The following is a 16,840-nucleotide window of genomic DNA, read 5'->3' as shown; positions in this document are numbered from 1 at the left end:
AGATCTGGCTCGTCTTCTTTCTGGTTGCCCATAGATAGCAGTCCCTTAGGACCATAGCATAGAAGGCATACCCACCTCCTGCTGCTATTAGCAATCTGTCCACCCTTCTGTGGCTTTCTAAGCTTACATATTCAAAGGCACCATGGGGATTTTGGTCTTTATTTCTGATCCCTCCAGGCAATAAACATCGTGCCAGTTCCTTCTGGACTGAGATCTAGAGTCAGCAGAGAACTCAGCGGAAACAGGAGCTCTGCGAGGATGGAAGCAAGACCATGTGTTCTCCCCACGTGCATAACAGGTCCTCATTCTCATGCTGGGGTAGCAGCTGCAGCACTGCACCCTATCCCCACCAGACCCTCGCCTCATTCTCTTTTTAATCACTTATTCTGGCTGTTCTTCTTCCTGCCAACAATAATTCATAGTGATTTCACATAGAATGCTCCTCTCATCATGGTGCAGATAAACAGTGAAACCAAAATCAAAAGGATAAACAGATAATATTGTTTACACAATTTTTGTCTGCATGTGAAAATCAGGGGAAAGACAAAATATTTCACTTCTAACCATAGGATGGGAGTATTGCTTGAGTTTAGTTTATAATCACTTGCTTTTTTTAAAAAAAATCACATTTTCTACTTCATGAGTTTTCTTATAGTAAAATTTTTGTTAATAGGAACCCAGCTACTGAGACTGGGTTCATCTGAGGATTTTTTGTATAGCTTTATTTTTTAGAAGGAGATCAAGTACAAGAAAAAATTAGACATCATGGTTTAATTTTTTTAAAAGACTAAAGCATATTCAGAAGTCCATAATGATTTGGTACAATCTTATGAACGTCTGTTGGGTACATCATCTGCAGTAATAGGTAATAGACAGTCAGGAAAATTCACTCATTCTACAAAATCCTCAAACTTTGAAAAAATGTTACGTTTTCTGGTAATTCCATGTCTTCAAGAGGTGTGAGAATCAATAACCTGAGCTCAAAAGGGGAACACATGTCAATTACTTTTGCCATGCCTATAAATAAAGCACATATCTCAGATGAGAAATCCAGGTTAGATACAAGAACTCAAATAATTCTGAACTTTTGAGCCAGAAGAAAACAAACTTGCTCTGAGAGGCGTTGAGAAAGATAGTTAGGCTAGCTCCAAGGAAAAAAAAATATCATCAGACTCCCAGAGTCCACCTAGCTAAGGCAAGGCTGGAATTTGAGAGAAATGGTACGAAAGACACTTATGAATTTGCACTATGTCTTCAGACCAAAGCATATTTATTTTAGGAAAAGGAGATTTGAGGCTCAGGTAAGATTTTGCTACCTTTACTAGGATTCTTAGCACCAAGAATATATGTTGTGCTTCAAAAATTAGATCACTGTTAATGTCTTTATACTCAATCTTATTTATTTTTCCATTCCATTAAATTATAGAGTCACCTTCATCCATTATTTTTTAAAATTGTTTTCCCTGCCTCATATAATGTAAATTCTTCTTCATTATAGCCCTTGATATTGGACTATATCTCCCTGCCCTACTTCCGCTATGAGGTGACTGCATTTACTAAGATGGACTCTTCCATAAAGACTCTTACATAAAAAGTCATATATAGGCTGAAATTTTTTTCTAACTAAATTAGCAAGAAAAGTCAATTTACAGAACCATTACAGATTAATATTAATAATCATAGAAAATAAAAAAGATGCCTCAAGGTTAGAAATAGCTAACTTTTGCCTAATTAACAAAAGTGGCAAAGTAAAAGAGTAACTTTTTCTATTACTTGGAACTATGAACAAACAAGTATAAAACTGCAAACAGATTTATTTACAACGGTGAATAAGCACATAGATATAGTAGTAGCGTTCATCAGGAACCAGTATGGGATCTTAAAAAATTGTTTTCCTTCATTAAGATTAGAGATTTGCTAAATAAAGAAATTTGAAAGACAAATTATGATTTCAGTAAGTCTCTTAGACTGTCATGGACAAGATGATTTTGGTGTGACATAGGATGATGGTTTATTTTTTTTTAAACTTTACATAATTGTATTAGTTTTGCCAAATATCAAAATGAATCCACCACAGGATGATGGTTTAGAGTGGGTTGAAATTTCTTTAGAATATGTCATTCTCTCCCACAATGACAGAATAGAGCTATTTCATTTGGCTTTGCATCACTGGTACAAATACTAAGTACCCAATCCATTTTTCCTGAATTCATAGGCACTGAAGTCTACTCAAAATGAACTTTCTAATGGATGCACATTGACCACAATAGAATTATCAAGTGTAATGTTTTAAATGCCTGGTGCGTGGTCATTATTCTGGTCAACACTTTCATACTAGCAATTAACAAGGAAAAATTTACAGGCAAGTGGTCCAGTGCCTAAGAATCAGAAACTAATAGCCGGAAAGAGGACATTGTTCCTTTATCTCATAATGTCTACTATAGTGCTGAATGCAGAAGAGGTGTTTAATAGCTATTTTAACTTCTTAAAAAATAAATCATGCCATTCTCAAGCTTTAATGTTTATGGTGGCTGGAACAACTAGATATCCACATGAGGCCCCCTATCTCACATAATATCCATACAAATAATATATCCATACAAATATCCATTTGATTTAATAATATTAATTTTCATTATCCATTTGATATTATTATATACAAATAATAATATCCATACAAAAATTAACTCAAAATCCATCAAAGGCTTGCATGTAAGAGCTAAAACTATAAAACCCATAGAAGAAAATGGGAAGGAAATCCAAAAAGGAGATATAAATGTCCATGTGTAGCTGACTCACTTTGCTGTGTAGTAGAAACTAATACAACACTGTAAAGCAAGTATACTCCAATAAAAATTAATTTAAAAAAACTCATAGAAGAAAACATAGGTTAAATCTCCATGACCTTAGATTATAGAATGGTATCTTATATACAACACCAAAAGCATGAACATCAAAAGAAAAAATATATTAAACTGGACATAACCAAAATTTTAAAACATCTGTGCTTCAGTGAACATTATAAAGGAAAAGGCAACTACAGAATGAGAGAAGATACTTGCTAATCATATATTTAACAAAGGACCCTATATCTGACAAAGGACCTGTATCTATAGTCTGTGAAGAACACTTACAACTCAATAATAGAAGGACAAATAACTCAACTTTAAACCGGGCAACAGCTTTGAATAGGCATGTCTCCAAGGAGTTGTATAAATGGCCAATAAGCACATGAAAGGAAGCTGAACAGTATTAGCCATCAGTGAAATGCCAAACAAAACCACAAGGAAACACAACTTCACATCACTAGAATAAGTAGAATTTTAAAAAGACAGACAATTACAAATGTTAGCAATGATATGGAGAAAATGAAACCCTCATAAACTGATGGTGGGAATAAAAATGGTGCAGCCACTTTGAAAAACAGTTTGGCATGTCCCCAAACAGTTAAGTATAGAGTCACCATATGACCCATCAATTTCACTCCTAGGTATATATCTAAAAGGAATAAAAACATATGTCCACACAAAAATTTGTACATGAATATTTATGGCAGCATTATTCACAATAGTGAAAACAACAAAAGTGAAAATCATCCTTTCACAAAAATGAAAATAACTCAAATATCCATCAACTGATAAATGGATAAATAATATCCATACATTGGAATATTCTTCAGCAATAAAAACTGAAGAACTGATGTATGCTACACATTTATGAACCTTGAAAACATTATTATATGTGAAAGAAGCCAGTCACAAAGAACTATATATTGTGTGATTCCATTTACATATAATGTCCAGTATAGGCAGATCTACAGAAATAGAATGAATTTAGATCAGTAGTTCCCTGGGGCTGGGGACGATGAGAGGATTGAAGGGTGACATATAAGAGGAGCAGTGTTTCTTTCAGAGGCAATGAAAATGGTCTAAAATGATAACAGATGCACAACTCTGTGAATATACTAAAGGCCATTGAACTGTACACATTAAGTAGATGAACCGCTCGGTATGTAGATTATACTTCTATAAAGCTGTTTTAAAAGAAAACTTACGGTGGGGCTTCCTTTTGTGGTAGACATGGAGGTACACTACCCAGATCCCCCTTCAAGGAAGGACTTGCTGCCCAGCCATGAGGAGGAGAGTCAGCAGATAGCCTACAGCTGTTAGCTCCTTCAGGGTCACCCTCAGATTCAGGGAGTTGCCTTGCCCAATACAAGACAACAGAAATATACATACTGGCCTCTGCCCCTGGTTCCTGGCACAAAGCTTACAAAACTCTTGTAATTTTTTAAGTGATGAGACTACCAGGAGCATCTGTTGTTCTCTGACCTTCATCCCTGACACAATTCTCCTAAAACTCCCATAAATTCCTAAGTGATGAGAGCACTAGATGAGAGGATTTTAAGTGACTCCTGGATGAGGGGTGTCACCAGAAGGATCGTGCCATGATTAGAAACTTAGACTTTTCAGTCCCATCCCTTCTGCCTCCCTTTCCCAAAGAGGCAAGAAAGGCTGGAAATAGAGTTAATAATTGACCGTGCCTACAAGAGGAAGCCTCCAGAACAATCCCAACAGCACTGGATTGGAGAGCTTTCAGGTTGGTAGACACACCTACCTACTAAGAGGATGACACCCCTCACCTCCATGGGGACTGAAGTTCCTGTGCTACAGACCTCCGCAGACCTCACCCTATATATCTCTTCATCTGGCTGTACATCTAGGTCCTTTATCATATTTTTAATAAACTGGTAAACAAATTAAGTGTTTCCCTGAGTTCTGGGAGCCACTCTAGCAAATTACTTGAAGCTGAGGAGGAGGTGATGAGAACCTCTAATTTGTAGCCTAACTGGACAGAAGTTGTGGGTAACCTGGGGGCCTACTACCTGTGACTGGCACTTGAAGTAGGGTAGGAGTTTGTGGGTCTGAGCCTTATCTGTGGTATCTGGCACTATCTTCAGTAGGTAACGTCAGAATTGAGTTAAATTATGGACACCCAGCTGGTGTTGCAGAGAATTGCTTGCTGTGGGATTTACTTCTACATACGCAGTGACTAGAAGAGTCACAAGTGAAGTGTTCTGTGTGATCAGTAAAGGAGATTCACAGGAGAGAAGCACAGAGGGAAATGAGTTTTTCCTTTTCATCCAAGATCATACCTTTCCCAGGGCAGCCCACACTTCAGTGAGGCAGGAGTATAAAGACCCAGCTCTTTCCGCTAGGTCAAGGACAGTTCTGACTAGCACTGTTCACTACAGAGCCCCTTGCTGGGTGGGCTGAGGCTTTGTCAGACTTGCAAGAGGTCTGTGGAAATTCGACTTCTCCCTGTGTTCAATCATGCTTTCTTCTCTTTTCCTTTCACAAGCATTGATCTCTAACCTTGATCCTCAAACTAACTCAGCATCTGTTTCCAGGGAAACCAAACTGTGAGTATGATCAACATGGAAGATTAGGCAAACATATATATTTCATATCTCAGAAACTCCACTAAAATGAAGGCAAATTAATACTGATTTTGCTTTTTAATTCAGGTGAAAGAGAAGGGAAAAACCTCTATGAAGGGATAATAGTTGTTTTAACAGAAAGAAGGAAGCAATAAAAATGCTTGTACAGTGGGGGAACCAATGAGAAGTTAGGCAATTTTTTCCATAGTAAAAGTAAAGTCTCTCAGTCGTGTCCAACTCTATGATCCCATGGATTGTAGCCTGCCAGGCTCCTCTGTCGATGGAATTTTCCAGGCAAGAATACTGGAGTGGATTGCCATTCCCGTCTCCAGGGGATCTTCCCAACCCAGGGATTGAACCCAGGTCTCCTGCACTGAAGGCAGATTCTTTACTGTCTGAGCCACTGAAAGTCTAAGGACTTGGAAGGAAAGGAGTCTCCAGACAGAGATACAAGAACAAAGCTCGTAACAAGGGACTGATTTAAATCAATATGCCAATTGCTTACAGCTCCTAGTCTTCTTCCTTTATCCTTGCTTAAGACTAGAGATTTATTTCCTAGAAAAATGGACTAGGGAGACTGAATTTGTGAATCCTAGGATCACTAGAGGAGGAGTGAAGTCTGGAGCTGAAAACAGTGGGAATAATGAAAGCTCACATGTTGAATAGGAAGACAGTTCCCCTCCCCTCTGCTTTTCTCTATTAGCTCTTTTCACAAAGGCTGGGAAATTGACTCTAAGAAATAGACTGGGGATTTTCCTCTGTAGAAACTGAATGACTTCAGGAAAAACATAATTACTCAATACTGGCATTCGGGGGTCCTCAATGAAAAAGCTATACGACTGCTCAATCATTCTACACTGCTCCCACATGCGGAGCTTCCAATTTTATAGTTCCTCATTCTTGCATGCAAACAGTCAGGCTATGGTGACCAGACATTTAAAGAAAGCCTTCATTAGGAAAAACAGACCAACACAAACAGGAAAAAAAGAGCAGAGAAAAAAGTGCAGGGAAAAGAAAAAATTTCCCAAGGACAAAACACCCATAATTTAGTTATCTGTAGAGAAAATGGAAAAGCTGCTGCATCTACGAAGCAAAAATGAGAAGGAAGAACAGTTAGAGGCTAAGAACTTTGGATAAACAAAAATATTAACATGATAAAAAATACAAATGCAATAGAGGGCTTGGAAGACAAAGATGTGAAATGCTCTCAAATAAAGAACAAATGACAAAGAGATGAATAATACAGAAGATTTTTTTAAAAGACCCAAGAACCAGGGCTCATAGAAAATGATAGTGTAAGTGGTAAAGAGAAAACTGTTAAAAAGAAACAAAAGGAAAGAAAGAGCAAAAAGAGAAGATAACAAATCACAAAGGGTTGGAAGTCACTGGACTTTTCAACACCAAAAGCTGTAAGCTTATCCGATGAAACTGATCATAGGGAAATATTTAGTTTTGTGAGATGTTTTAAAACCTATGGTTCATTTAGAAAGAATTAACAGTAAGTACACAGGAAACAAAGTCATTTAAAAACCAAGGAAATTTCTTACCTCAAAAAAAAAAAAAAAGGCAAAGAGGTATATAAGAAGTAAATATAGCCAGGGTACAATACCTAGCTACACAGCAAATACTATTTATATCATCATCATCATGTAAACAGTGAGTACTAGTTTATCCCCGCAAATTATACAGTTGTTGAGAGAGTGGAGTAGAAGGCGGAAGTAGACGTGGAGGTATATAAAAGATAAATCCTAATGTACAAAAATAAGATACCAATGGATGTTTTAAATTGATAATAAGTAGAAGTATTTCATTCTGAAATATGAAAAATGGAATAGAATGAAAAAAAAAGAAAACTAAAAGAAATGGACATGGTTGCCTCTGAGGAACAGTACTTAGTGAGGGGGAGGGAGAAAGGGACAGGGAATGGCACATTTTGCTATGTCATATTTGACTTTCAAAACTATTTGCACGTATTACTCTGACAAAAATAAAATTGAACTGAAAAGTAAAACCTGTAAAGATTCCCAACTTCCTGCATAGTCAGTCTAAACTTCTTATCACTCAAATTATGAAAAGTGGAAAGAACATGAACTGCAGATTCAGACAGATATGCCACTTCCTAGCTGTGTGACTCTGGTCAACATTTTAACCCTTTTATTGCATCCTCTAAAGCAAGATTCATTACACTTTCTGGTAGGACTGTTGTGGAACTAAGGCAGTGTCCCATCTTATTGTGAGAGATAACACGGAGCTCAGAATATAACTGAAGCCTGAGAATTGTTAAGCGTGGTTGTCATTCATCTAACTTTCAGGAATCTCCATCAGTTTACCCTTCTTTTCCAATCTCCATTTTCTTTTATAGTCTAACAGGGCTTTCTTTTTGCTTTAGTTGTATCTCCTTTCTCTGTGCTTATCACTGGCTTTATATAATCCTCTATTTCCAACTAGAAAAATTCTCTCAAACCTTTTTTCTAAAATTCTACATGCATCATTTCCTTTGAAACTCACTTCTCAGTGTACCTTCAGGACTTGTAAATTTGAGGAACTTAAGTTATATGGCAACGTGATCTGAGGGGAATAGTGAGGAGTCTCATTTTAAAGCTGAAATTGGATAGGAAATTGTTTCTTCTTAGCTTGGATTATATGTTTATTTGCAATAGTTTGGGAATGGGTGCTGCTGCAGATTATTGGGTCTAAGCCCACTTAAATCACCCACCACTTGACATTGTTTTCTCATCTTCCTAAAAGCTACCCCTGTATAACCCACCTGATATCTTTGATTCCCATGTGCCATCACAGATAATTTGTTGTTGTTCAGTCACTAAGTCTTGTTCAACTCTTTGCAGCCCCGTGAAGTGCAGCACACCAGGCTCCTCTCTCCTCCACTATCTCCCGGAGTTTGCTCAAATTCATGTCAGCTGAGATGGTGATGCTATTAAGCACCTATCTAAAGGTTGCTTTTCCTAGGTGATCTCATCCTTTACCTTACAAACCAATTGGGATGAGGGCAGATACAGCTTTCTAATTGTTTTGCATACTCCTGTGACACCTCATGTATATCATACTCAAGAAATTCTGATAATATGTTATTTGCTTCTAACTGATAACATGGAGTGAGGAGGAAAAAAAACGGGAATTTAGGCATCCCCTTGAGTGAGTGAAAGTTGCTCAATCACATCTGACTCTTTGCAACTCCATGGACTGTAGCCTGCCAGGCTCCTCTGTCCATGGAATTCTCTAGGCTACAATACTGGAATGCGTAGCCGTTCCCTTCTCCAGGGGATCTTCCCAACCCAGGGATTGAACCCAGGTCTCCCACATTGCAGGCAGATTCTTTACCAACTGAGCCACCAGGGAAGCCCAGGCATCTCCTTAGAAGAACTCAACTGTCAAGAATCTGTGAAAACACACAGTAGTGGGTCCTTCCAAAGAGAAACCAGCTGGAGGAGCAGGAAGGAGGGAACTAAGGAAGGTAGGGGAACAGGGATTGATTGGAAACAGCATGAAAGGGAGAGAGAATGCGTAATCAGAAAAATGGCCACAGCTCTTCTTTGAGTGAAGCTCAGGTACTGCAATAGTACTGGGCTGGCAGCATCACCATCACTATTATTATTTAGATCCTTGAAATGTGCCCATCACTGAGCCCTGAGGCACATGTACAGAAACAAACACATGTTTCAATATTTACTCTCTGGGGCCTGGATCCATGGTGGTACAGTTGTCGATCCTCCCACAGACACCAGGCACATGCTTGACTAAACAGATGGCCTTGCCAGAATTTTTTCACTTGGGTAGGAGGGTGGAGGCTTGTACAGCCAGAATTCATAATTCAATATGTCTTCCTGAGTATATTCTCTGAACAGGCCACCTTAGAAGCATCGCATGGAATGGGAAGGGCAATTGACAAGGTTGGGGGAGCAGGGGGGTGGTGAAGGATAAGACGGGTAGCAGTCACCTATCACATTAAAAAAAACACAGAACTTAGGGATCAAAAATATAGCTTCAAGTTGTTTCTTGCCGTTTAATTGCTATTTGTGCAAAAATCTTAGTCACAGTTTCCTCATCTATGAAATGGGAATAATAATGTTTATCCTGCTTATTTCTCATACTTTTACAAGGATCAAGCAAGTTTAATTTGTGTTAAAATACTTTGTAAACTGTAAAAGATTACATCCTCATCTCATGATACCCTAATGTCTAAAACAATGCTTTTAAAATTTGGGGTTTTTTTCCCCCAAAGGAAAAAAATAAATGCTTTCTTCTTCAAAGACTTTGCAAAAACTTTATTTACATAACAAAATTTTTATTTACCATATTCTTTAAATTTCCACAATTATTTCAGGTTAAGGAGAAGAAAATATTTTTAAAAATTCAGAATGATCTGCATCAAAATATTTTTCAAAATAAAGTAGAATTTGAGTAAGAGTTTATGTAAAACTCTTACATAAGTAGATTTTCATTTCTACTTCAATATTTGTAAAACTAGTCCCTTTAAACTAGTGAAAGTTCTATATGTGAACATTTTCATCCATGTATTTATTTTTAAATCATCTCCCAGTTGAACCCAGAAACATGAAAAAGGAATGAATGAAAACAGATAATGCAAGACTGAGTGACATTGGAGAAGGGCAGGAAAATATTATGGAAGAAAAGATGAGAAACAGAAAATAGCCTTGAAGGAACACATTTTTTAAAGAAGAAGCTTCTGGGAGGCATTTATTCTAAAATCTATGCTCCTAGTTCTATGATTATTTTATCTAAATTTTAAAAACTGAAAGTAGTTTCTCTTCTGTGCCCTGAAACTGAATTGAAACTGGATTCTCAAAAGTAATATATGATAACATGCATCACATATTACCCAGGGATTGGTTGGATTCCAGTTACCAACTCCAGTTTAACCTTGAATGAGGTATTTCACCTCTACCTCCCCATCTATAAAAATGAGGAATTGGCACCTGGTACTCACTGGAGTTTCTTTACCTTGGACTACAGGCCATGGGGTTTCTTTTGACTTCTAAGAGTTTGTTTTCCAGTCTATTGGAAAACAGTAACAATGTTTATGTTAATGTTTTATTTCTGGATAAAAAATAAACCATGCAGATGTTCCTGAGGTTTCCATATTGTGAAGACAAACTAGCCAATTAGGCTTTTTCATTTACAAGTTACTATGTTAAAAATGCAGGAACAGGTAAGAACCATCACAAATCACCCCACAAATCAGTAATCTCTAGGATCAAAGTGTTTGACTCTTGTGTTTTTACTCTGTGGCTTACCTCACTGGCCCCAGCCAGATCATGCTTCAATCACTCAAAAGAGTCTTGTCAGAGAATAATTTTTAGTTTTATGTCATGTAAGCCAGGGAAATTTTTAAGAATGAAAGCAATTCACTTCCAGAAATACTGTTTGAAATAGATAAAAAAGCAAAATTTCATCATGGTACTGAAAGTTTATTATTTTTGCTAATATTTAGGAATAAGTGGAGAATTTGTATCTAGCTCAAATGTGTTTGATTTGAAAAACACAGTTTAATGTTTATTATTGAGTGTATTTTCCAAAGTGGCTACTGAATAATTAAATGCCAAGAAAATTAAGTTTTAAAAACATTGTGCAAGTAGTGATTTATAAAGAGCCTCACTGAAGATGGTCACTTCCTTTCCTTCTTTCTATGCTTTCCTCCCATTTTTCTCTTCTCCTTTTCCCATTCAGCCGTGTCTTCCTGAAAAAGCCCCCAAACTGTATAAAACTTGGCTTCTCTGTGATGGGCAGGCTACAGGAAGATGGTGGCCGTTTAAGGGAGAAGGTCGAGCAGCTCAGTCATATACAGGGAGTGATAAGGGCTGACACCAGGTGATGCAATTGCTTTTCTTTATATTTCTTGCTTTCTTTTCTTCTCCTTTAAAAAAAAAAAAAAAAAAAACTTTGATTATCACTCCTTTCACTTGGGCTTAATCATTTAAATCACTGTTTCTTGTTCCTCTTTTAAATTTTCAAGACACCAGCCAAAAAGAATGAAAGCAAGGAACGAAGAGTAATTGTTTGATAGTTGGGGAAAAGAGAATCCTTAGTCCTAAAGAACTGTGTTTTAAAAAATGAATATGTAACATATGCCTATACAAATGCATATATGATACGCATATAGCTTGATGAATTTTCATAAATTGAATATAGCTGTTTAACCAATACACAGATCTAGGAACAGAACATTAGCAGCATTCCAGAAACCCTAAGTCCCAAGACCCCTTCTAGTCCTCACCTTCCTCTTCAAAGGTAAGTGCTATCCCATTTTCTAAAAGTAGAGATGTGCCTGTTTTCATATCATCTGGGGAGAATGCAATGGCACCCCACTCCAGTACTCTTGCCTGGAAAATCCCATGGATGGAGGAGCCTGGTAGGCTGCAGTCCATGGGGTCACTAAGAGTCAGACACAACTGAGCGACTTCACTTTCACTTTTCACTTTCATGCACTGGAGAAGGAAATGGCAACCCACTTCAGTGTTCTTGCCTGGAGGATCCCAGGGATGGGGCAGCCTGGTGGGCTGCCGTCTATGGGACAGCAGAGAGTCGGACACGACTGAAGCGACTTAGCAGCAGCAGCAGCATATCATTTGAATCATATCATATATAATCTTTGGACTGTTTTTCTTTTGCTCAATATCACATTTGTGAAGTTTTTTATATTGTTGTGTACAGGTTCAGATCTCAAGTCTCCCGTGGCAGGATAGTATTCCATTGTGTGAATATACCACAATTTATTTTTCCTTTCTATTTTTGTTGGACATTTGGGTAGTTGCCAGTTTGAGGCTATTATAAATAGTGTTTCTATACACACACAAGTGCATGTTTTATTTTTGGTGACTATGTGTATGCCTTTCTATTGTGTATATCCAGGGAGTGGAATTGCTGAGTCATATGCACATTTTTGGCTTCAGTTCTACCAAGCACTTTGGAATTATAATGGTTTCACACTTCAGGGAAAGAATATTGTTTTTGCTCTGCACACAAAGAATGACTTTCCTCTTCCTTTCCTCTTATAGTTCAACCTACCTGTATTCATATATGTGTTTTTCTTTTACATGAAGCTTATTTGCTTTTCCTAGATTTAATAAAGTTGGATAGTCTAAGCTTACCAGAGCCTTCTTCTGAGGAGAGAGACTGAGAATGTTCTATAAAACTCTTCATTATACTACTGGTTTGTCCTACTCACAATCATGACAGAAGATTATTTTAATTTTCTTCAGTGCTGTTTTTAGGGAGCTCTAACCATATATTTAACTTCTCTAAAATCATGCATAGTTCCATTCCCTAATCATACCAAGGTTGCACTTCTTTCTACTCACCTCTTGATTTACCTAGAGACCTCACATCTGTTTTTTTAACTGAAATAAAAACAAAAATCAATAGGTGATAATCTTTCTAGTTATATCCAGAAGCTACAGTAAATAATTTAAGGACAGAGAGAAAAAAGACAATCTTTCAAGGGACAGAATGAGAGACTAAGAATGCTTTACATCTGCTTTACAAACCATTTGAATCAGGAGGCCCCATTAATCCTTTGTTAATCTAATAATTGATCATTTTTGATAGTTTCAGGAGGGATTTTAGCAAAAACAAGGTCAAGGGGCAAACTGTGTTAAATTGCTGATTAGCCTTGAAACCTATCTGGGGTTTCAGAACTCCCATGACTCTTGAGGCTTCTCATTCTGTCTATTTAAACTCAAAATTTTAGACCTCCATCATCATTGAGAAGACTTCAAACCCTTTTGGTTGAGTTAATGCTGGAATATTTGCCTCTTACCAAGGTTATATCCAATTTAAGTATCCATTCTCTGAGTAGTTACTGAACATCTATAACGTAGCATGCTGCTTTATTTATTTAAATAAGCATGCTGTTTTATTTAATCAACAATATTAAATCTGTTGATTTAATATTGCACCAACCAGATACAGTTCCTGTGTTCTTGTAGAATTTATAGCCTAGTGAATAGGTAAAAATGTAGACATGAATAAATACATAAGCATAACTTATAATCAGGGTAGGAAGAAAATAAAAGGAATAAAGGATCCAAACATAATGAAACAAGAGTGACTTCAGGGTCTATGGAAGCTAATATTTAAACCAAGATATAAATGATAAGAAGGAACTAGCCACTTGAAGAGCTATGGGCGCAAGTGTTAGAAGGCAATACCATAGCCAAAGGGGCTAGTGCAGTTGAAGAACACCGTGTCAACTTTTAAGGAACACATATTAACTCTGAATTTATTCTGAATTTATGACACAAAGTTTGGATTTTCCAACTCTTTTAAAAGGTAGCAAGGACAGTCAATTTGCTAATGGTAAATCTTAAGTAAATGTGAGAGATAACCCTAATTGCTCTATGCTAAATATTTGTTGTTTGGCAGCAGGTGTGTGGATTAGAACTGGAAAATGGAGACAGAAACAAGAAGTCCAAATGATAAGTGGCAGAAAATCATCAGATCAGTGGTACACCTGGGCAACTGACAAAGGCATAGCACCAACACAGCTGAGATCCAAAGTGTCTGTCAGGAGCCAGAGGGCAGTCAAGGGGAACAAAGTCAAGTAATATTGGCAAGGTTACCATTCTAAAACGTCTATAGGACTGCAGTCAAACCAATAGGGTTTCCTGGTCCCTTGCCTCCTTGGAGGAAGCAAAATGGTAAGTTGGACTGGTTGGAGGAGGCAAGGGACCAGAAGTAGGAAGTCAGAATCTAAATATATAAGAAATGAGAGGTTCAAGAGAAGGGGGCTCAGATATTGGAGCAAGTAAGAAGGGAGGTCACATAACCAGAGAAACAGGGAGAAACCAAAAGATAACACATATGAAGCAATCGGAGGAAAGTAGGACTTTGACAACAGAAGGAAGGGATTTTTAGGCATCCATTTTTACGAAGGCAGAGGAAGATAGTTGCAAAACAGGGACCAGATTTTAAGAGCTCTCATCTTGGTAATTTCCTTATGTTTATATGTTTTACTATAAATGTAGTTTTAAAAAAATATGTTTTGTTCAAACAATTAGAAGGAACACCTTTAAAACCAACACAGCCTGTGAGCCTCAAGAGGCTGTGAGACTGGGGTGCGAAGGAGTCTGTATCCCTCTTGTAGTCAAGTTAGGTGGGAATAGATCTCCAGCTATGGAAATAGCTACAGAAAGAAAAATGGGAGACAACACAGACAGCTGCTTTGAAAACCTGGGGACTGAGTGGTAGAAGGGCCTATATGAGGTTCCCTGACATTTGATAATCAGACATGAGGTTGATTCCACTTGGACTCATACTGAATCCCATGAAGCCCAGCTGGAAGTTTAGGGACCCAGGAAAGCAGGTTAAAGAAAGCACAATTGGACAGGCACATGCAATGATGGCCAACATTTCATCTTCAGATGAGGTGGCTTACTTATACCTGAGCTAGGATAGACTCCCAAGAAGAAAATCTTCAGAACCTTGCTACTTAAGAGTATGATGCATGGACTAGCACATCAGTTTTACCTGGGATACTGTTGGAAATTCAAAATCTCAAGCTCCCCCAGACCTATTAAATCAGAGTCTACATTTGAAATCACATGTGATTTCTATATCATTTAAAGCTTGAAGAGCACTGGTCTAGAACATCCCTGGAGAATCCAAGAGAGTATTATAGACTATGTAAAGAGAGGACATGAGGAAGAAGCTCATCTGTGGATCTGGAGGCAGATGATGAATTACAGTTTGAACCAAAGTTGGACTGGGGGAAATTCAAGGGTGAAGAGCCAATCAGCTCTACTGATGGGGGAATGATGGCACCTCTTGGTGAGAGAACAGATTCCTTTCCTTGGCCAGCTATGCAGGTAAGAGGTTTTTTTTTGTTGTTTTTTTTTTTTTAAATCAGGCAGCTCTAAAGATCTTCTTAGGAGAAAGTCCCAAATGATTAAAAGATACCTAGCCATGAAGAGCCAGGGATTAAATTTGTGAGAGGCTCTAAGACAAAAAAAGAAAAACAGAGAGATGCAGCATCCTAAGGAGGCAAATGGCAGCATTCCATCAGAGGAAGCCAGCCCAACTCACATCAAAAGTATTCCAAAGATGCAGAACAAAGAGATCTGTTTGCTTTTCTTTGTTCCTCTGAACAAACAACAGTCCTGTGGAATATTCCTATGAAGAGTAGGTACTATTTCATAGAAGCAAACTATGACAAAATCATACAGGAGTCAGAGAGCTCCAGTATGGATATCTGACTATCTCTGCTTGTACAGCCTTATATCTTGCTATGCTTCACTTCATACTTTATATTCTTGCAAAGCTGAGGTTTGATCCCTGGATGGGGAAGATCTGGAGGAAGGCATGACAACCCACCCCAGTATTCTTGCCTGGAGAATCCCATGGACAGAGGAGCATGGTGGGTTACAGTTCATAGGGCAGCTGAAATGACTGAGCATACAATGATGAGATGAGTTTAGATCCAGAACTTTCCATGTACCCTACTGTGTAAAAGAGATGCCACATGATAGGTAAGGACAAATGTGTGATACTTCTAAGGAATCCTAAACTATTTTAAAGGCTTTTGAAAAGGCCGGATTTTCTGCTGAGCATAGGAATAAAGCTAAGGACATGGTTTTATGACAAATTTTGTATCCTCAATTTTACCCTCAAGCAAGGATGAGTTAAGTAACCTGGGTTTCATTGGTGATTATTGCATTTTTATAATTATTTGTTTGGATGACTATGTCTAAGAGATCATCTTTTCATCTTTGTGTCTACAGCTCTCAGCTTTGTTCCTAGCACAGAGAAGGTACTCAGCTCATATCACTTGGAAAAATGAATACATGAAAGAATCTCCTTGGCTCAGAGGTTCATACAAACTTCCTGTAAAGGCAGACGTCAGTCTCCAATTTGGTCCAAAGCCAGCAAATAAAACATACAAAAACAAACAAATACAACAGAGAAACAATCAGGCCAAGAGGAAGGAAGATGCAAACATTAACCCTGTCTTCTTTTTAGTCCTAAATCTTCAGCTACTTCCCGAGATACCTATTTTAATGATGGTAAGACTTAACAGGCCAGAAATTATCACCTTCAAAATGTTGTACCTTCCTAAATTCTCCATTATCATTGATGACACTTTATCTTCAGTTTTCCCTTACAATCTCAAATTTACTTTCTTTTCTTTGTCCCATGTCCATCCTTGTACAAAGTTCTGTGGTTTGTTTTACTGAATGTCTTTCAAATCTCTTCTTTCCTATCTTATCCCATAGTTGTCATTGCTGGACAAACACTAAATCATTTCACCTTCGTATCATCATAATATCTTCCTGACAGGACTTGATTCCTCTGGTCTCTAGTTCTTCCTGGCACAGCTCTCAAAATAGCCTTTTTATCTTATTCTTTTGCTTAAGAACAACCAATTTC

This window comes from Bos indicus x Bos taurus, chromosome 1 (assembly GCF_003369695.1).
Source record: "Bos indicus x Bos taurus breed Angus x Brahman F1 hybrid chromosome 1, Bos_hybrid_MaternalHap_v2.0, whole genome shotgun sequence".
Classification (NCBI taxonomy): domain Eukaryota; kingdom Metazoa; phylum Chordata; class Mammalia; order Artiodactyla; family Bovidae; genus Bos; species Bos indicus x Bos taurus.
Note: the sequence above shows the minus strand (reverse complement) of the source record.